The sequence below is a fragment of the Helianthus annuus genome, chromosome 17 (assembly GCF_002127325.2).
Source record: "Helianthus annuus cultivar XRQ/B chromosome 17, HanXRQr2.0-SUNRISE, whole genome shotgun sequence".
NCBI lineage: Eukaryota > Viridiplantae > Streptophyta > Magnoliopsida > Asterales > Asteraceae > Helianthus > Helianthus annuus.
In genome coordinates, this window is record NC_035449.2 from 45,592,224 (window position 1) to 45,602,838 (window position 10,615).

A 10,615-nucleotide genomic window follows, 5' to 3' on the forward strand; every position below is an offset into this window, starting at 1 on the left:
TGTAAGCCTCATATTTAAAGAGTTTTGCTTGAGGACAAGCAAAAGTTCAAGTGTGGGGGTATTTGATGTGTGTAAAATGCAACATATAAATTACATCAAATAAGGCATAAAACTAACCCTTTTTGAGTATTAATGTTGGAAAAAGAGTGTTTTTGTCTTCCTTTTGTATTTTCAGGATGAAATGAGCTCAAATTCACAAAAGAAGCAAAAAGACAGTTAATTCTAACATAAATACAAGAAAAGGAACAAAAGTGGACTGCCCGAACCCTCAACGGCATCCTCCCAAGCAGAGAAGAGAAAACAGAAGACTGAACACGCCCCGTGCTCAGCCAGCACGGGGCCGTGCCCAAGAAGCAGCAGAAAAGACAAACCTATAGAAGCTTCTATTGCCCACCACGGGGCCGTGTTCAGTGAGCACGGGGGCGTGGCGAAAGTACAGCAGGCGCATTAATTGTAATTGCGAATTACAATTAATGAAGAGAGAGAGTGTCAGACGGGCACGGGGGCGTGTCCAGCGGACACGGGGCCGTGCCCAGCCTTCTGTTCAGCCTATAAATAGGAGTGCTTGGTTTCATTTCAACTCATCCCTTGGCTCACCACCTGTCTCACACTTCATCCACCATCCACCACCATCACAACACCATCATCCACCACCATCATCCATTGTCCATCATAGAGTGTGTGAGTCGTCTCGGGATCCAAGATTGATCGTAAGAGTTCTTGACAATCAAGGCCATGTTTGCCTAAGTCTCTTACATCACTTGGTGAAGACAAGTGTTTAGTATAATACTTTTTATTTTTAATCTTTTGCACTTTTTATTTGGTTTTGTATTAATGACTTTAATAACTAGTTGCTTATGTTGAAGGTGATCTTTCCTTATCGTTTGTCCGTGGTGTCTTGGCATTATTTTACTGTCTATATAAAATAAAAGATTTTCACCATTCATATCTCCACGGTCTATATGGAGGTATGTTGGCTACCTGGTCGGGGGGTAAGGGAACGGTTTGGTAAGGGTCTTGCCCTTGTTCAGCGTTTAGAGGTCCTGCAAGGGACCTGGGTCAATTTTAGTAGGATCTCCTTCAATACCCATAGGTATTGGATGGCGGGGATCCAAACTCTTTGACCCCCTCATAAGTTAACTACTATTAATACTATAACCCGGCTATTTAGGACTGTATCCCTGCTGACTCAGACTACTTAGCCGAGGGTAACGTCACCGCCAAAAGCGGGGCCTACCACAATTTGCATTAATAACTTAATTCATTATCTTCCAATAATCCAACCCTTTAGGATTGTATCCTTGCTGACTCAAACTACTGGGTTGAGGGTAACGTCGCCTTCAAAAAGAGGGGCCTACTACAATAACTAAGATAATCTCTTAAACAAGTGCAAAAGTGCGAAAATAATCAAAGGTTATACTAATACACGAGTCGGATCCAAGTGATTTATTTTGTCTATCTGTTTTTATTTTATTTTTATTTTTCAGCATTTAGTTAGTTTTTATTTTCTTAGTTTAAAAATCTTTTCTAAGTTTTTGATTTGATTAGACGTTGAGGATAAACCGGTACTAAAAGCTCTTGTGTCCTTGGACGACCTCGGTATCTTACCAACACTATACTACGTCCACGATGGGTGCACTTGCCCATATGTGTGTTTAGTGTTAGTAAATATCGTGTTTTATAAATTTAAAACTTGGCTAAAAGTGTAAAAAGGGCTTAAAATATACATAAAAAATATACTACACTTCACACGCATCACCCATAAAAAATATACTACACTTCACACGCATCACCTACATATAGTTAGACGAAAAGTCAGCCATGAAAACATTAATTTGGATGAATTTGGTGGGCCACATAGACTTAAAAGCCTAGCAATCTGCACACGAAAAGGGAGCCATCATATTGGATGCAAATTAGATGAGAAAAGGGGGCCCTGTTAATATTTTGAGGGGAGTTCGAGATATATATAAAAAGAGAGGCGGCAATTAGGAGTTGTAGACAGCAATTTTAAGGCGGCTATTATTTTAGGGAGGCAATACCCCATAAATATATACGTAACATCAAACGGCTGCTATATATTATTATTATTATTGTTGGAGAACGAGGAGAATAATTTTTTTTTAGGCAACCGATCAAGATTTTCGAGAAGCACGAAGGGAACTTAGACGGAAGAATAGAAGCAACATCGAAGCAATACACGACCAGACATCAGCCGCACATCAGGGGAACGGACAGCTTCTTGGACGAATTGGAATATTATTTTGAAGGGAGCAAGCTCAAGAGTTATTGGGATTAAAGTGGGAAGCTTAGAGATCAAGGAATTTACGGGTTCTACCTTACGATTTCTTTTATTTTCTATTTTTCTTATTTTACTTCAATGAATTCTTGTTCTAGACTTTTTGTTTTTACTTTTTAGACCATGATTCTTGGCTAAACCCAGGGTCGGCTAAGCCCATGTGTAGAGTGGGCCTGTGCATAGGGCCCAAACCAGCATGGGGCCAAAAAAAAAAAACGAAAATTCTGTATGTTCTTATATAGGCCCACGGTTTTAATGAATAGAAATAGGCCCAAATACAAACAATAAGGGCCCAGATGATTGAAAAAAATTCACGCACAGGAGGGACGAGGGAAAGTGGGATTTGGGAAACAAAAAGACGCTGATCACGCACAGGAGACAAAAGGTCGACGCTGAATCGCTGATCAGTTCCTAATTCCTTATCAGTATTGCACGCACAGGAGACAAGGATTTCGGAATCGAATCAGATTATCGGAGTATATCAGTCGCAAATCGCAATTATCATCAGTTTGAGGTATGTTAATATCAGTCAAAAATTCATATGTTTTTTGTGATTGAGTCTTTTTGATTTAGTTTTTTGATTGAAACAATGAATGTATTTTTCTTTTTGATTTCATAAGTCAGGATTTCAGTTTTTGTTCCTAATATCAAGTGATTCGGATTTCAGAATCGGAGGTATATCAGTCGCAATTATCATCAGACATTCAGACTTTCGGAATCGGTCATCGGAGGTATGTTAATATCAGTCGCTGATTGCCTGATTTCATATGTTTTTTTTGTCTTTTTGATTTCGTTTTTTGATTGAATCAATGAATGTCTTTGTGTTTTTGATTTCATATGAATGTTTTTATTGAATGAATGTTTTTTTTGTTAATATTTAGAAATTATGCCTCCCGTTCCTAAATACAAATACCCATCCGGCCATAAAAAATGTAAGAAGAGGAAGCTAGAGGAAGAGAAAAGAAAGGCGGACGACGTAAAACAAAACCGAATAAACAAGTTTTTTTTTCAAAAGAAACTCAAAATTCTAGTTCTAACTTGGGTGTCACACCCCAACCGATGGCGGAAACATCAGGGCGTGGCACTGAGCGAAACATATTGTCCAGAAGTTTCCATAACAATTATATTCATCAATTACTTAAAACAACATGTCCCATACCATGTCATAAAAGATAGTACAATTATTACAGACAAAATCTAGGCCAATAGTTCTGTCCCGACAACTCAGATTTCATTTGTACAGACAACTATTTGTTGGCCTCTAGGACCTTATTCTAGCCTCACTTTCCTAGCAGATAAGCATCCTAAACACCTGTCACATACGTTAAAATAAAGTCAATACACATAGTGTAAAGGCGAGTATACAAGTTTGATAATAGCATATAGAGTTCGAAATAGTTTACGCATAACCAGCAGGTACACAGAGGAAAACGAAGCATGTTAGTTATCGACATGAACCTATCGATACCAATGACTGCGCGTTGACTGCCCAAGGCAGTTCGTAATACATGATCACCACTGTAATCCATGCAAATAATTGTCCTTAACAACCCCCGTGTGAACGGGTGCTGAGTCCAAACTATAGTACTATCGTTGCTAAGGCAGGTTGACAGCATTCCATGTGTAAACATAACAAACAAGCATTCATTAAGTCACGTATAACATGCGATATTGGTTAGCGTTAAAAGTATTGCGTAGTGTGTTCGATTGTGATTTAGAATAAGTAACGTATGTAACACCCAAAAGTGCGAAAGCAAAAAGGGATCGAGTATACTCACAGCGGTTGATGGATTGAAGGGAGCGCTTGAGAGTAGGGTTAGCCTGAATAGTTTGATAGCATAACGATAAGTAACGCGTAAAACGAGAGTAAGTGTTGGTGGTTCGAACAGCTGGTCGATCGGATGGTAGTCCGATCGGACAGCTGATCGTGCGGTTGATAGTCCGTTCGGACGGCTGTCCGCTCGGATGGCCGTTCGAGTGGATTGTTTCTTCCTTTGAGAGGGATGTGTTTGTGTACGATGGTTTGGCTTTTGAAGTTTTTGTTGTAGCATTTTGAAAACATTGAAGTGTCTCTACCTTTCAGGTCGGTCGGTCGGACGGTCGTTCGATCGGCCGGCAACCCGTTCAGCTGGCACTTCAGCAAGCACAAGTTCTCAGCAGGTTGTCACTCGATCGGACAGCAGTCCGGTCTGGTGGCATCCTTAGTGCACTGAACATGTTTGAAAAATCGATTAAGTGTTAAAGTCCAAGTATCTCATGATCCGAAGGGCAATCCGGTCAGATGGTAGTCCGATCGGATAGCAATTCGTTCAATACTCAAACTTCAGATAAAGTTGGTTAAGTGTGGGACCCAAGGCGCTAGCCGTTCGGCTGACCGGTCGTTCAGGTGACTGTCCGTTCGGACAGCAGTCCGATCGGACGGCACCTCGTCCTGGTCGTCGTGTTCGTCGCACACTTGGTTGTTTTTATTGTTTGCCGTCTTATCGAGGCATTTTGATAACGAGTCAAACAACAGGAACTTCGTCAATACTTGGTTCTCTTGATCGGACAGGAATCACCCAAATCCGATTAGTGAACTGTTCGAGACGGGGTTCACGTTTGACCCAGAATCGGTAAACCTCGTGGATAGAATCCAGATCTTGAGCCAACACGACCATAGACCGAGTAGTAAGTCGGCACAAGTTCTGATTCTATTGGTTTTGAGTACGTTGAGTGTAAAAGAGTTGAAAGAAAGTTAGAAAACCATCTTTCAATCCCTTTTCTTTGTGAATATGTTTGGATCTATGAAAGATCTTTGTTAGTTTATGTGGAAATCGGTTAGATCTAAGTTGTTCTTGGGGGATTGAGGTCAAAACATGAAGTTCTTCAAGAACACATGATGACGTCATCCTAGAACACCTTGAATCTTGGTGATTTCACGGTTAAAAGTTAAGATTTAAAAGATAGAAAGGTGTAGGAGTGCGTGTAGATCAAGAAAGTAAAAGATTTAGGTCGAGATCTTACCGAAATCGAGAGAAATCTGAGAAAAGGTGAGGAGAGCGTGCTGTTCGGTCAGAGAGTTGCCAAAAGTGGAAAGAGTGAAAATGATATGGGTATTTATAGAGTTCCAAAAGAGGAAAGGGCTGGCCGATCGGCCAGGCAGCTCGATCGGACAGCCTGTCCGATCGGACGGCAGTCCGGGCGGACGGCTGGGCGATCGGCTGTTGCCTGATCGATCGGTCGCCTGATTCGAGTGTTCGGTGCGACGAGTTTTGCTGTTTCGATTTCTATTGCGAGCGTTGCGATGCGATAGAGTTTCCTAGTCAAATTACTTTTAATCTCAACTACTCATATCTCGCGCTAACTCTTCTCCACTAATTATCATACTATATCAACATACAATCATCCTTATTTCGTATTCGTTTAGCGATTGCGATTCGATTGCGATTGAGTTCGATTGCGATTCGATTGATTACCACACATAACATAAATAAACATGCACAAGTAACACATAAGGCACACACACACACGTATAACAATCACCAAAATGCGTAATTCGAGTTGCGAGTGCGATGTTGATTAGATTAGTTCGATTAGCGTTTAGTTAACTTTATCGCATTGTTACTTCCTATAATTCACAGTCGTAAAGCGATTCGTAGCGATAAATGTTCGTTGATTGCTGCGATTGTAATTAATTACTCCACATAATACAACTAACGTAAAACATAAAATAGACTAACTATAAGTCAAAGAAGTTAAAACAGGAATTGAGCATGGAGAGACAGATTGAAATTAGCAATCTTTTCTTCCTTTGACTTCAATCTTGACTTTGACTTTGACTTTAGAACACTGGGGTGTTACATTGGGTGACGATAATGTGGGTCAAGAAGCTAATGTGGGCGAAGACAATGTGACCGTAGGTGAAGAAGCTAATGTGGGCGAAGACAATGTGACCGTAGGTGAATACAACGTGAACGTAGGTGAAGATAATGTTAATGATACCGTAGATGAAGATGATGTTAATCCGGTTCCGGATATCGATATTTTTGATCCTAGAAATTGGGGTGGGCTTAGTAATGACATGATTAAAGAGTTGGTTACGAAAGGTCCAAAAAGAGATATGGATGTTAAGGGCCCCGTGGATAAATTTGGAAGACATTTTTCTAATACCATGTACACTAGAATTCTATCAAATAGGGAGACGTGTGATAGAGAATGGCTAGTGTATTCGAAAAAACTTGACAAACTCTTTTGTTTTTGTTGTAAAGTTTTTAGAACGGGGCATCCGGAAGGTGGGTTGGATGATGAAGGTTATAAGGATTGGAGACATGCTAGTGGTAGACTTAAAGAACATGAAGTTGGTTTAGAACATTTCAAGAATATGAATGAATGGTTTGAATTGCGTCAAAGGTTGAAATGCAAAGAAACAATTGACAAAGTGGCATATGAGTAATTTAAAAAAGAAAAAAGATTATTGGAAACAAGTCATTATACGGATTGTTGCGCTTGTGAAATTTCTTGCAAAATATGGCTTAGCGTTTCGTGGGACAAATGAGAAGTTGTATCAAAAAGGCAATGGAAACTTTTTGGGTTTGGTTGAGATGTTGGAAGAGTTTGACCCGATTATGAAAGAACATGTGCGCCGTGTTTTGAATGAGGAGTGTCATGTACACTTTCTTGGCCACAATATTCAAACCGAGTTGATACAATTATTAGGGGATATAGTTAGAACCGAAATCATCAAGAAGGTTAAGCAAGCAAAGTATTACTCTATCATTCTCGATTGCACGCCTGATACAAGTCACCAAGAGCAAATCTCCATAATTGTGAGGTACATGAATTTTAACTCTAGTTCTGTGACCGTTGAGGAATCATTTTTAGGTTTTTTGGTTGTTGATGATACCACGGGATTAGGACTTTTTGAAGTTACATGTAAGGAATTAGACTCGCTTGGTCTTGATATTGGTGATATGCGTGGTCAAGGCTACGATAATGGGGCAAACATGAGAGGAAAAAACAAAGGAGTTCAAACTAGATTTTTAGAAAAAAATCCTAGAGCTTTCTATAGTGCTTCTGGTTGTCATAGTCTAAATCTAGCATTGTGTGACATGGCTAACACAATTACTAAGTCTAAAGAATTTTTTGGAACAATACAACGGTTATATACTATCTTTGCCCATTCTATTAATAGGTGGCAAATTTTGAAAGACAATGTTAAAGGATAACTCTTAAATCATTGTCTACAACTCGTTGGGAAAGTCGTATAGATAGTATTAAGCCTATAAAAAATCAACTTGGAGATGTAAGAAAAGCTTTACGAGAAGTTAGGGAGACGGATAGAGATGCTAAAATCATAAGTGAAGCTAAATCATTAGAAGAGTATGAACTTGGTGATTTTGAATTTTTGGCACAAATTGTCATATGGTTTGAATTGTTATCAAAGGTGAATGTGGTGAGCAAACGGTTACAATCAAAAGATGTTGTTCTTGATGTTGCTATTGATGAAGTGGACAAATTAATTAAATTCTTTAATAATTATAGAGAAGTGGGGTTCTCTAAGGCGCTTGATGAAGCTAGAGAAATTGCAAATGAAATAGGTGTTAATGGGGAATTCCGTAAAAAACGTGTGATATATAGGAAAAAACAATTTGATGAATCATCAAGTGTAAAAGAAGTAACATTTTCACCCGAGGAGGATTTTAGAGTAAATTATTTTTTATGTATTATTGATCAAGCTAAATTTTTCACTTGAAACAAGATTTGAACAATACCAAAAATTCGAAAAAATATTTGGGTTCTTGTTTCCAAAAAAGTTGAAGACTCTAAATGAAGCCAAGCTTAAGGAGTGTTGTTATCGCCTTCAAGATGCATTAAAGTATGAAGGAGAGTCCGATATTGATGCTAAAGAATTGTATACGGAGTTGAACTTGATTAAGACATTTTTACCGAGACACATTGACAACCCTTTTGATGTTTTAGACTATATCTTCCAACGCAGTACAACTTATCCTAATGCTATAAATGCATATAAAGTGTTGTTAACAATTCCGGTAACCGTGGCATCGGCAGAAAGAAGTTTCTCAAAGTTGAAGTTGTTGAAGACCTATTTACGTTCTACAATGTCACAAGAAAGGCTAAACGGGTTGGCGACAATTTCTATTGAAAGTGAAATATTAGATACTATGGATTACAAGGAGTTGATCGAGAGCTTTGCTTCAAAAATCGCTAGAAGAACCACACTTTTCGCTTAGCAAGTACGTTCTATAACTTGATATTTTTGCTACACTATTTTTGTTAATTTGTTTTATCTATTTGATAACAATTATCGTAGTATTATGGATTATTTGATTGAATGATTGACGAGTTTATATTATACGACGATTTGCGAATAGGGCCCAAATTTTTTATCTCGAACAGGGCCAAATTGTTTTTGTGGTTTTCGGAGACGACCCTGGCTAAACCGCTCAAACTACTTAGGCTGTGATGGATGTTTAACAAAGTTTGGATTTTTATTTGTTATTAACATTGCTTTATGGGTTTTCTTGGAAAGTAAAGAACTTTGGAACCTTTGATTTGGTGTATATGCGTATCTTGTGTTGATTTTCAATTAGTTGCTCGTTTCACATGAATCTTGATGAATGTCTTTCATAGAATAGGTTCGTGTTAATTATCTAATCTTCACGGGTTTGGGTAATTTTTGGGTGAGAATCTTGATGAATGTCTTTCATAGAATAGGTTCGTGTTAATTATCTAATCTTCACGGGTTTGGGTAATTTTTGGGTGAATTGATCAATAGCCTTAGAAACGGTAATTAAGAGATTATTGAAACTTGATATTCTACTAATCTTGTCACAGTAAGGCTCGAGGTTATTAATAGGTCTCGGTTTGGTATATTTCTCGGATTAGGTTTTGTAAGAAATCGGTCTTAGTTCCCTAATCATACTCGTGTCTATTAAACCAAGTTAAAATCCATAGTTGCCTTAGACTTTCGCGCTGTAAGGTAGATTGTCATATTAGGGCACTTTTCAAGAAGTTAGAGGACTGTAAGGAAATTTAACAACCGGTAGTCGTAACAGCCTTGTAGAGTCTCACAAGTTTCTTCCTGAGAAGGGTCGGGAGGTCTTAGTAGGGATTTCTTAGGGTTTAGCATTAAAAGATCCCGGTTCCATACCACGTTAATTTCGAATAGAAATCCATTCCAAGTTAAATAGGATTCTAGCCTAGGTAGTTTTACATCGTGATGTGTGCAAAATGCAACATATAAATCACATCAAATGTGGCATAAAACTAACCATTTTTTAGTACTAATGTTTGAAAAAGTGTGTTTTTGTCTTCCTTTTGTATTTTCAGGATTAAATGAGCTCAAATGAACAAAAGAAGCAAAAAGACAGCTAAATCTGACATAAATACAAGAAAAGGAATAAACGAGGCATGTCCGACCCCCTGATAGCATCTTCCCAAGCAAAAACAAGAGAACAGAAGGCTGAACACGCCCCGTGCTCAATGAGCACGGGGGCGTGCCCAAGTTTCTGCAGAAAAGACAAAGTTATAGAAGCTTCTATCACCCACCACGGGGGCGTGCCCAGCGGACACGGGGCCATGGTAAACTCTAAGATTCGCAGAATCTGAGGAAATCTTGATAGTACAGATACGCTTCTGCACACGGGGTCGTGCCCAACGGACACGGGGGCGTTGTCAACTAATGCAGACAAACTACAATTAATGAAGAAAGAGAAGATGGGTGGACATGGGGCCGTGCCCAATGGACACGGGGCCGTGTCCGGGCTTCTGTGCAGGCTATAAAGGTGCTTGGCTCATTTGCAAACCATCCCTTGGCACACCACCTCTCTCACACTTCACCCACACTCCACCACCACCACCACAACACCATCATCCACCACCATCATCCATCATAGAGTGTGTGAGTAGTCTCGGGATCCAAGATTGATCGTAAGAGTTCTTGACAATCAAAAGCCATGTTTGCCTAAGTCTCTTACATCACTTGGTCAAGACAAGTGTCTAGTGTAATACTTTTTATTTTTAATCTTTTCGCATTTTTTATTTGGTTATGTATTAATGACTTTAATAACTAGTTTCTTATGTTGAAGGTGAATCTTCCTTATCATTTTTCCGTGGTGTCTTGGCATTATTTTACTGTCTATATAAAATAAAAGATTTTCACAATTCATATCTCCACAGTCTATATGGAGATATGTTGGCTACTTGGTCGGGGTTTAAGGGAATGGTTTGGTAAGAGTCTTGCCTTGTTCAGTGTATAGATCATGCAAGGACCTGGGTCAAATTTAGTAGGACCTCCTTCAATACCCACTGGTATTG

General features: G+C 39.0%; 1 long non-coding RNA gene across 3 annotated transcripts; it reads left to right on the forward strand.

Annotated features, from left to right (window-relative positions):
• The first annotated feature begins 1,896 nt into the window (after positions 1-1,896).
• LOC110923401 lies at positions 1,897-10,402 on the forward strand. Of its 3 annotated transcripts, XR_004886975.1 has the most exons (4): positions 1,897-2,813; positions 2,967-3,030; positions 8,348-8,532; positions 9,629-10,390. It is a non-coding gene; the product is annotated as an uncharacterized LOC110923401 (long non-coding RNA). The 3 variants fall into 3 exon arrangements; XR_002584057.2 differs by lacking the exons at positions 8,348-8,532; positions 9,629-10,390 and adding an exon at positions 3,181-3,452 and having other exon boundaries at positions 1,901-2,813; XR_002584058.2 differs by lacking the exon at positions 8,348-8,532 and having other exon boundaries at positions 1,903-2,813; positions 9,629-10,402.
• The last annotated feature ends 213 nt before the right edge of the window (positions 10,403-10,615 follow it).